Here is a 10,707-nt window from a genome sequence, read left to right as displayed (position 1 = left end):
GACGTTTTTGAGAGATTATTGTAAAAGGAAAGCAAAACTTAATTTAACCTGTCCAAATACATTGAAGAGGTTAGTGCTCTTCATTCTTTATGCTTAAAAAAACATTTCAAAACTCATGTTTGCCAGGTGTTTATATACCATTAAATTTTATTATATTCCAGAAAAATGGGCAGAGGAACCTAGTTTGCTACTTATATTCTAAACAGATCAGTCAAAGAAGGACTGGGGAGGTAGCTCAGTGGTAGCTTGATTGCCAAGCAACAGGAAGCCATGAAATCCTCAGCATCACAAAGGAAAATAAAAGTGGCAGAGCAGCTTCAAAGGAAATTAAACAATATACAGACATCCTTTCAGGACCTTCTTACCAAAATCTGAATGTTCATGTCTTTTATGAAATTACATAGTATTTCTTCATCCTTGTGTATACTTTAAATCATCTGTAATACCTAATACAAATAGTGATGTATTATTTAGGGACGTGGCAGGAAATGTCTATACATAGTATATATAGATGCACTGTTTTTCAAGTATTTTTAGTTCGCAGTTGGTTAGATCTTTGGATGGGTAACCGCTTAATTTCTATTATTTAAGTTGATATTTATGATTTGGTCACTTTTGCTACCTAAGGTCAACTGTTAGTTTTGGTGATGGTATTGTTAAGTTAAATCTTTTAAATAGTATATATCGTGGCAAAGTCTGTTTATAAGAATTATAGTGGAAACAGGCTACTCAAAAGAGGCACTAAGTCCTCTTTACTGGAGTTAAGAAACTCTTTGGCACTATAACTATTTGGTATGGATAGTTCATTGTGCTTACACAATGAGCTGTGTGTCTGCCAACTGTTGTCTGCCACAACAACCAAAATTACACACCGTATTAAAAGCCCCCTGGGCCAGGAGCCACTATTCTATAGCCACGTCTTATTTTAGGGGAGTGGAGTGGGAAATAATGAAGACCAATGTTCAGGTTGAATGTATATTTAAATTGCACTTTTTACAATTTGCCGTAAGTTTCCAAGAAATCTTAAGACAGTTTTATTATCCTTAAATGTTGTAGGATAATGAATAATGAAAAACAAAAACTTCTTACAAAGCTAAAAAAATAGAAATAATGCTCCAAAGCTCTTCCTTTACCTAGTTAGACCTAAGCAAGTCTATAAGTAATCAGTAGTTTCCTCAAATAGCATATGTTGATATTGACAGGGTCTGCTCTTATACATTAGCTATGTTGAGTGAGAGTTTTGCTTCTCTGCCCCTGATAACTCATCAAATTGGTGTCATACCACCTATGTCATAGTACTGAGAAGATTAAACCATCATAGAAAGCACCAATTAACTAAAATATACTTGGAACTCAAAAAATTAAACCACCCAACAACAAATCCTCAAAGAAACAACTGCCCAATAAGTAAGTGGGCGAAAGACTTAAAGAGAAGCTTCTCTGAAGAAGAAAGAAGGATGGCCAATAGACACATGAAGAAATGTTCAACATCCCTAGCCATAAAAGAAATGCAAATCAAAACAACATTGAGATATCACCTCACTCCAGTTAGAACAGCAAAAATCAAGAACTCTAACAACAACAGATGCTGGAGGGGATGTGGACAGAAAGGAACCTTACTTCATTGTTGGTGGGAATGTAAACTTGTTCAACCACTTTGGAAAGCAGTATGGAGGTTCCTCAAAAGACTCCACATAGAGCTCCCCAACGACCCAGCAATCCCACTTTTGGGCATTTACCCAAATGATCACAAACAAGGCCACACTAAAGCTACCAGCACAACTATGTTTATTGCAGCATTATTTACCATAGCTAAGACATGGAACCAACCCAGATGCCCCTCAGTAGATGAATGGATCAAGAAGATGTGGTATATATACACAATGGAATTCTATGCCTCCATCAGAAAGAATGACATTGCCCCATTTGTTAGGAAATGGAAAGGCTTGGAAAAAATTATATTAAGTGAAGTAAGCCAGGCCCAAAGAAACATAGGTCCCATGGTTTCCCTTATTTGCAATATCTAGTATAGGTATGAGTCAAGCGGAAAAAGTCAGATAATGTGATGTTAGGAAAACAAAACCTCAAATATGTATTTTAATGTTTTTGTTTCTTTCATGCATGTGTTTCTAATGCATTTACAAGATTATTTCTTTGTTGCTTTGTATGTCCCTCCCCCACAGTGTAACCCCTGCTTTCACTATATTTGATGTCAGTATAACATGTGGAGGAGACGGGGACAAACAAGTCGTTTAAGGATTCAGGTGGACCTGTTGCAACAATGAGAAGTACAAAATGTCATGTCAAAACCAGCTTTACAATTTCGGTGGGGGGGGGGGGGAGGGGGGGTATGATTGGGTGGGAGGGAGGGGGGAGGCTGGGAAGGGAGGTGAAGGGTAAACAAAGGAGGAGGATGCAATGCTTGGTAAGAAATGTATGCATTATCCTGCCCATGTAATTGTAACCCCTCTGTACAGTATGTTCTCAAATAAAATAAAATAAAATTAAAAAAAAAAAAAAAACAGAGAAATTATGAACAGTGAGATTGAATCAACAATAAAATGCTTCCCATCAAAGCCTAAAAAAAAAAAAAAAAAAAAAAGAAAGCACCAATTAAGTTCTTTCTTCCAATACCTGCTTCTGGTCTTGTCAAATAGGCTGCCCAAGACTTACCTCCAAACCAAGATTAGAGTGGAGTAGCAAGAATGGTTCTTGCTACTCATTGCTACCTTCTTCTAGTAGCTAAACACATCTAACACAATACTTTGGAATACTGGCCCCATAGGTGGTATAAGGCCCTAGAAATCATTTGATATGTGATGGGACAGACAGGTATGCTTCCTGTATGCTTCTCATATGCTGCCTGCAGTTGTCTGCATGTACTGATAATTTTGTGTGGTAATGAGAAATGGTAATCCAAATGACCCTTGGTAGAAAAAAGGTGCCTAAACCCTCTCCCAACATTCAGAGGGAATAAAAAGGGAAAAGTGTGAGAATGGGCAGGAACATGAGTTTTAAGCATCATATACTTGAATTTGAAACCCAATCCAACCATTTATTAGATAATGGTTTCTCATAAGGTCTCCAACCTGGACCTGTCTGAACTTGTCCTTATCATAAAATTGGGGCAAACACTTCATAGGAAGGATAATGGAAAGATTTTATTTCATACAGAAAACACTTCACAGAGCATCTGACCCATCATCTTAAGTAATTTCAAGAAACTAGCCAGAAACTGGAATTTTCTTAGAGACATTTCTATATTCACTTATGGCAACATCTCATTTGACTCCTCACCTCATCAGAAGAGTTTTCAAACACAGCAGGCAATGAATGGTAAGGACTTGTGGTGTCAGAATTGTAACCCCTCTGTACGGTATTTTCACAATAAAATACATATAGAAAAACAAAAAAAAGAAATGGAGCAAGTAGTAGCTTGACCCCAGGTTCACTCCACCCCAGGTTTGCTCCTTGATCAATGTCTCCTGGCCTAGGCCCACCTTGGTTAGGGACCTACCCAGGAGAAGCATCGGGTCCTCTAGGTTTCAGATAGCCCATGGAGTAAGACCTCGCACACCCATGCCTTTCATTTACAGGGCCTTCCTAAAGTCATCGGCAGAGCAGGTAGCCCAGGATGGGGCCTGGGATGTCTGCTTTGCGGTGTGCACTTGTTGGCCGGAGGTGCAGAAATTTCGTCGAAGATGTCGGCCTTGTTCGTCTGATCCAATGACATGACTGCGAGCAAGAGGAAGCTGAAACTCGCTGGAACCTGCAGCAGTTCCGGGACACAGTCCATAGTCACTCCTGTAGGGGAAGATGCCATCATGGGGAGCCTGGCCACTTCCAGGCAGTGCAAAGCCAGGTAGAGGAGGCAGAAGGAGGTGCTTAGGTCAGCAGTGCATAGCCAAGCAAATAATGGACCATACCAGCCCCCTCTTTCCCCCCCTTTCTCTCTTCACAAAACAATTTCAACAGGGTTATTGCTTTTTTCTCACACAGGCAGATAAACGATTTCAAACACATTCATCCTGTCACCCCCCTTCCTTAATCCTCCTGCTCCAGCTGACACGGCCCCTCCCCAGCCTGCTTTACTTTTCCTTTGTCATTCCTTCCAGCTGTGGAATGGTGGCATTAGCAGGCTGCGCCCGGCAGGCAGGGGGGCTGGCCCCCAGAGGGGCAGCCTTTGGTTCCGCCCCCGCCAGACCGCTAAAAACGACGGGAAAGTTCCTTGGTACAACGTTCCCACAAGTAATCAGTTCTTTCTGGCGTGTTTTTTTTCTGGTCAGAGAGGGCAAGTGTGAATCGCCAGATGGACTGGAGGGAAGACAAGGGAAAGGAGAGCAGCACTGGCTGAGCCCTGGGATCCGGAAGCTGAGGTGATTGGTTTGGCGATCCCGAGAGCGCACGGGGGTGGGGGGGCGCCCCGAGACCCGCCCAGCCGCCCCCTCCCCTCGCCTCGGGCTACCTCAAGACCAGGTCTGGATCCCAGCGGCTTGTCCCAGGCCGGCGCCCTCGGCCTTTGGCCCAGGATTGCCCCACACTGCGTCCCGCCCCTCCTCGGCTGGGGGCGGGGCGAGACCCGGCCCCGGCGGCGCAGTCTTTGGTTCAGGTACCAGCCGCCAGCCGTTACTGGAAACTTTCCTGGTTGAGCTTCCGCATTTAACTAGTCATTTCCGGCGTGTTTCTCCCCCCGCCCCCTCGCAGGGCGCAAGCGCAATCCCCGAGACAAGTGGGCGGGGGCGGGGCCGTGGGAAGTCCGTGCGGTGGCGGCCGAGGCCGTGCTGAGCTTGGAGCTGCTGAGGTGGGCATTCCCCTGGACCGCCCTGAGACCCGCCAGATTCCCGCTCCCCCTCCCCTGGGCTGCCTGGAGGACTGGTTCAGATCCCAGGCTCTTGCCTTGGACTTCCAGGGCTGGCCGGCCACTCATCCAAGGCTGCTCCGAAATTCCGGACGCCATTGGCCCCTCGTCTCAAAACGCCCCGCACCCCGGCCGGCCTTCCGCCCTTGGCTCTTTGCTTCGGACTGTCTGGAGATCCTGGCCTCAGTCCTCGGCCCCTTGCTTTAGGTAACCCCTAAATTCTGGCCGGCTTAGTCCCCTTGTCCGGTTGCCCGAGACCCTGGCCAGCCCTTGGTCCCTTGCCACGGGCTTCCTAAGGACCCGGCCTAACCTTGGCTCCAAGATGGCCCGGGATCCCCGGACCGGCCAGCCCAAGGCCTCTTGTCCCAGTTGCTCCAAGTCCTTGCGTTATACTGCGGCCCCTTACCCCAGGCCTCCCAGACACCCGTCCAGCCAACCTTCAGCCCCTGTCCAGGGCTGTCCTCGATTCCTTGTCCTGAGGTGCCTTGAGATACTGGCCAGCCCGTCGTGGCCCCTTGCCCCGGGCCCGAGAACTTTAGGGCTGTCCACCTGCTCCTCAGCCCCGTTGCCCTTGGATTCTGGCCTCTAGCCCTGGGCTGCCCCGAGAGATTCCTACTGGCTATCGCCTCTTCTCCCCGTGTTGTCTCAAGACTAGAGACCCCATCAGGGCCCTGGCCCCTTAGGGCTTCCTGGATACCCACACTCATCCATCTGCCTGAGCCCCAAGACTACAGTTGGCACTCGACCCCTTTCCCCAAGTTACCCTGAACCCCTCCCCTCCCCCCCCCACCCCCACTACTGGCTGGTAGGCAGGCAGTCCCAAGATTCGGGCCAGCCCTCTTCCCCTTGTCCAGGATTGTCTGGAGACCCCAGCTGGCCCGGGTCCTGAGATGTCTCAAGACCCCAGCTGGCCCTCTGACCCTTCCCTCTGGAAACCTGTTCAACACCAGCCCCCACCACCCTGAGACCCTGGCCAGCCCCCAGCCCCTCATTCTGAGATGTGCGGAGACCCTGGCCAGTCTTCTGTCACTCGACCCAGGTTGCCCTATGATCCCAGCTGCCCCTCCACTCCTCTTCCCAGGTTTCTGGCCCATCTTCCCCGGCTGCCCTGAGAACCCATCCGCCTCCCCTTCCTCCCTAACTTTTGCCCAGGGCTTCATGGATGCCTGTCCAGAGCTTTCCTAGGGCTCTGAATCTGGCAGGAAGGTGGCCTGGCCCCTTAGGGTCCAGCCTCTAGTTCCAAGTCCACCCCTGCCAGACCTGGGTCAGCCAAAGGCTCTAGAAGAAATTTCCTTAGTAAAGCATTCACACATATTTCTGGCATTTTAAAATTTTATTTTAGAAGTCTTAGATGGTGCAAGCAGGAATCTTGAGACAGGTAGACAGGGGTGGAGTCAATGGAAATCCAAGCTGGAGGCAAAGGCAGTGCTGAGCCATGGAGCCTGCAGCTGAGATGAGTGCTCGTGGCCAGGACCACTATCCTGTCAGTGTATGGGTGGCCAGGGCCCTGAGCCCCACTTGACTGACGTTTTATCCTGCTGAGGGAGTGCTCTTTCCTGGTGAGTGACTGTCCTCTTCCTGGAGAGTGAGTGTTCTTCTGGTGAGTGAGTTTTCTTTTCCTGGTGAGTGTCCTCCTCCTGAGTGTGTGCCCTCTTCCTGATGTGTGTGTGAGGGTTCTCCTGGTGACTGAGTGTCCTCAGGCTGACTAGTCAGTGTTCTCTGAAGGACTGACCCTCACCCTATTTTCCCAGGTGCATACAGACCTCAGGCAAGATAATCGCAGACTGTCTGAAGCAGGCAGGGCAATCGGACCTGAGCCTGCCTGTAAACCATTTCATTGTGGGCCTAGCCTGTAAGGCTCTGTTGCTGAACTGTGTGGCTAGGAAAAGGTTAAGAGGTTGGAAGACAAAGAACTGGACCCTGTGGAGGTCAAACTGTCTAGACAAGAAATGTAAACCTATTTGAACATTAAAACACTTGAGTTCTTGGACAAGGGAGTCAAGTATCACTACACTTACCCTATTCTCTACCTGCACCTACAGTCACCCCTTCCCCCCATACTAAACTCAACCTCTGTCTCAGACCCCAGAAAAGCCTTGACTGCAACCCCACTCCAGGCACAACCTCCATACCTGTGAGAAGGTCTGTGTCCCTTGCTGACAATAAACAGTCCTATCCTGTTAAGAATGGAGTCTGGTCTATTCCTTTTCCGTTCTCCATTTTCCTAACATTCTCCTCCTGATGGAGTGTCTACTTCCTGGTGATTTGGGTGCCCTCCAGGTGAGTGAGTGCCTTCTTCCTGGTGAGTGAATATCCTCCACATGGTGAGTGAGTATTCCTCTGCTCAGTGAGTGCTTTTTGTGTGGTGAGTATCCTGTCGATGAGTGTTCTTCTGGTGAGCACTCTCCTGATGAATGAGTGCTCTTATGGTGAGTGTTTTCTTGCATAGTGAGTGCTCTTTTCCTAGTGAGTGAGCACTCTCCTCGTGAATGAGTGTCGTCCTCCTGGTGAGTGCTCTCCTGATAAATGATTGCCCTCCTGCTGAGTGAGTACTCTCCTCCTAGTGAGTGAGTGCTCTTTTTGTGGTTTGTGAGTGCCCTCCCAGTGAGTGATGTGCTCTCTAAGGAGTGCCTTCCTTTTGGTAAGTGACTGTCCTCTTCCTGGTGAGTGTTTCCTTCTGGTCAGTGAGTGTCTCCTACTCCTGAGTGCATGCCCTCATCCTGATGTATGTGTGTTCTTCTCCTTGCAATGAAGTGTCCTCATCCTGATGAGTCATTGTTCCCCAGATGAGTGAATGGTTTACTTCTGGTGACTTGAATGTTCTCCTCCAGGTGAGTGAGTATCCTCCTGGTGAGTGAGTGCACACCTCCTAGTGAATGTCATCTTCCTGGTGAGTGTTCTGGTGAGTGCTCTCCTCCTAGGGAGAGTGTGTCCTGGTTAGTGAATGTTCTCCTGGTGAGTGTCTTCTTGTTGAGTTAGTGTTCTTCTGGTGAGTAAGTATTTACATCCTGGTAAGTCAGTATTCTTATACTTGTGAATCCTTCGCATTGTGCTCCTATTCACAGACTAATGGATGCTGATGACTGGGTTGGAGAGCCTGAGAGCAGGAGCACCAGTGTGTCTTCCTTCTTTCATGAGGAGGCTATGTTGTATACATAGGTGGCCATCTGCATGGGGAGAAATCCAGGCAGAGCTATTTCATAATCTCAACCAGTTGTGGGCCATTTGTGTACCATGGGGTGATTTTTTGTCTACACTGGTTTAACTTCAAGTTCTTGGCAATGCTCACTGGACATTCACAAAAGGTTCAGGCCAGAAGATTCTACACTCTGGAGGCTCATAGGCTCAGTTCTGAATGAACCTGATTGCCCTGGGCCGGAGGAGGGGAGAGATATCATAGTCTGTCCTAGGTGTCACTTTACTGACTGCTGTACCAGGCCTCTTCCTGGCTCTTTGCTTTTATTTTCTTTTCCTGTTCACATTGGCCTCTGTGCTCCAGAGCCATTCTTCAGTATGTTCTAAAGCAGATGAGCAAGGGAATAGATGAGATTTGTGTGCATTGGCCTGCTAAGTGATGAGATTAGTGTTCCTCACAGTTGTATGTTGCACATAGCCCTTCTCAGCAAGGACTGTCTTTTTAGGGTAGGTTTCTTATATTCCTTTTTCCTGCTAAAACACGTTCATGAGAGATGCTGGTGATAGGTGACAAGTTGTCTGATGACTAGTAAAATAAAAATGTTGGTAACTTTTGTCTTTAAAATGCTGTAACTGATGCAAATGTCTGGGATTTTATGGCCTAGCTGTTAAAGTCAGAGGATTCTGGAACCTGAATTGGACTGTAGTAGTCCTCACTACTTACTGTCAAGGGTTTCTGCAGGTTGGCATCAGAGACTGAGTGCTGTACCATAGAGGTAATTGTCATGACCACAGGCCTGTTCTTTTCCCATAGAGCTCCTTGAGTGGCAGTGAGGGAGCAGAGGATGGGGCTGATCTGGAGAACCTGCGGGGTCATGGTATGGATGGGTGTCTTGCTAGCTAGGCCTTCCTCCTCATTGAGATATAAGTGTAAGGCACACACTCTGTTATGACTTCGTGTGTGTAAACAGAAAGAAAGTGCATTCTCTTTGGGATATAGTTGGTGCCTCAGAAAGATGGAAACATGGATTAGGTGTGTGTGGGCTCCTGACACATATCATCACTGTGTGATGTGGTGGGGCCTACCCTTCTCTGCAGAGGCTTAGACTTGGCATAGGATCCCCTGGAAAACAATTGGGGAGGTGAGATGAGGTAAATATAAGAGGAATAAAGAAAAAAGGATCATACCTAGATGGAGGGACGGAGGAAATGCTGGCTGTTGCCCAGGCAAAGCCTCAGCTCCCTGATCTGGTGCTTCTGTGAATTGGCTTGTGCACCCTGGGATGTTCAGCAATAACTCTGGCTTCTACCCACCATGTATTGGTGACAGGTACATGTTACTGCTCCTCTGTGGCCTCTAAACAGAAGTGCCTCTAAACAGTATCCAGTGTCCCCTGGGGTGAATTGTCCCCTGTGGGGAATTGCCATTGTCATCCAGTGGTTCTTAGTTTTAAGTACTCATAAGTCTTCCAGTAATGTCTCTAGGAGATTCTGAGTAAGTGAGCGAGTATGGTATAGCTTGACATTCTGTATGTGTCAATTACCTGAGAGTGTATGTAACTAGTGGCACTGATTTAATCCCCAGAGCCTGTCCAAAAGTTGGTGTTCTGGATCAGGTGCATGGCTAAAGTGGTAGAGCACAAGCCTAGCAAGCTGAAGGCACTGAGTTTAAAACCCCAGTATTAGCCGGGCGCTGGTGGCTCACGCCTGTAATCCTAGCTACTCAGGAGACTGAGATATGAGGATCATGGTTCAAAGCCAGCCTGGGCAGGAAAGTTCATGAGACTCTTATCTCCAATAAACCGCTAGAAAACCGGAAGTGGCGCTGTGGCTCAAGCGGTAGAGCGCTCACCTTGAGCTGAAGAGCACAAGGATAGCGCCCAAGCCCAGAGTTCAAGCCCCACAACCAACAAAAAAAAAGAAAACCCCAGTATTATAAAAAAAAAAAAGTTGGGCCTAGCTGAGTGTGGTGGTATATACCTGTAATATCAGCACTTGAGAGTATGAGCTCAGCAGGTTGTAAGATTCAGGGCAGCCTGGGCTTCATAGAGCTTGTCTTTTAAAAAAAAAGAAAAAAAGCTTGAGGGTACCTGGGTAGTGGAGGAGGGCTGGGTGTGTAGCTGTAGCTCATTACTCCCCAAAAGGAAAAAAATTGTATTTTGATGTCAGGTAGAAGTCAGATTCTCATACTCAGCAGGAGAGGGAGAGTGCTGTGTGGCTAGGCATGGGCAGGTCACAGTGCCTACAAAAGTCTGTGTACAGTCAGTAGGGAAATAGGCCTCAGGCCTCCACCCTGCCCGAAGGTCCTGAGCTCTGGACAGCTAGAGTCCTGGCTCATGTTTTTAACCATGGGTGATCTTGATTGGAGAACCCAGTTGGCTGTGACAACCAAAATTAGCTAGTAAATGAGTAGCGTCTTACCTCCCAAGTTTATGGTGATTTGTTACACAGCTATTAAAAACAAACTTTCTATCCTCAAACAAGCTCCTACACTATCATCTTAAATTTCATCCATCTCCTCTTCTGTGAATCTCTCTCCCTTCTTCCTTCTCAGACCCCTCTCCAGATTGATGTTTGAACTCAGCCTCATACATGCTAGACAAGTGCTCTACCACCTGAACCCCAGATAGCCATAGTCATTTCTTCATTTTTAGTTTTTTTTTTTTGAATAGAGTCTTACATTTTGGCCTGGGCCTGCATGGACCATGATCCTT

The 10,707-nt window shown here is 47.3% G+C and overlaps 1 long non-coding RNA gene across 1 annotated transcript; it reads right to left on the bottom strand.

Annotated features, from left to right (window-relative positions):
* Positions 1–3,139: 3,139 nt before the first annotated feature.
* Positions 3,140–4,637, bottom strand: LOC122113626. The gene is made up of 2 exons (XR_006148457.1): positions 4,466–4,637; positions 3,140–3,804 (listed from the first exon to the last, which is right to left on the bottom strand). It is a non-coding gene; the product is annotated as an uncharacterized LOC122113626 (long non-coding RNA).
* Between the last annotated feature and the right edge of the window lie 6,070 nt (positions 4,638–10,707).

Source organism: Dipodomys spectabilis, unplaced genomic scaffold, assembly GCF_019054845.1.
Source record: "Dipodomys spectabilis isolate Male_0828 unplaced genomic scaffold, ASM1905484v1 ptg000098l, whole genome shotgun sequence".
Classification (NCBI taxonomy): Eukaryota; Metazoa; Chordata; class Mammalia; order Rodentia; family Heteromyidae; genus Dipodomys; species Dipodomys spectabilis.
Note: the sequence above shows the minus strand (reverse complement) of the source record. Positions and strands in the feature narration are given on the sequence as shown.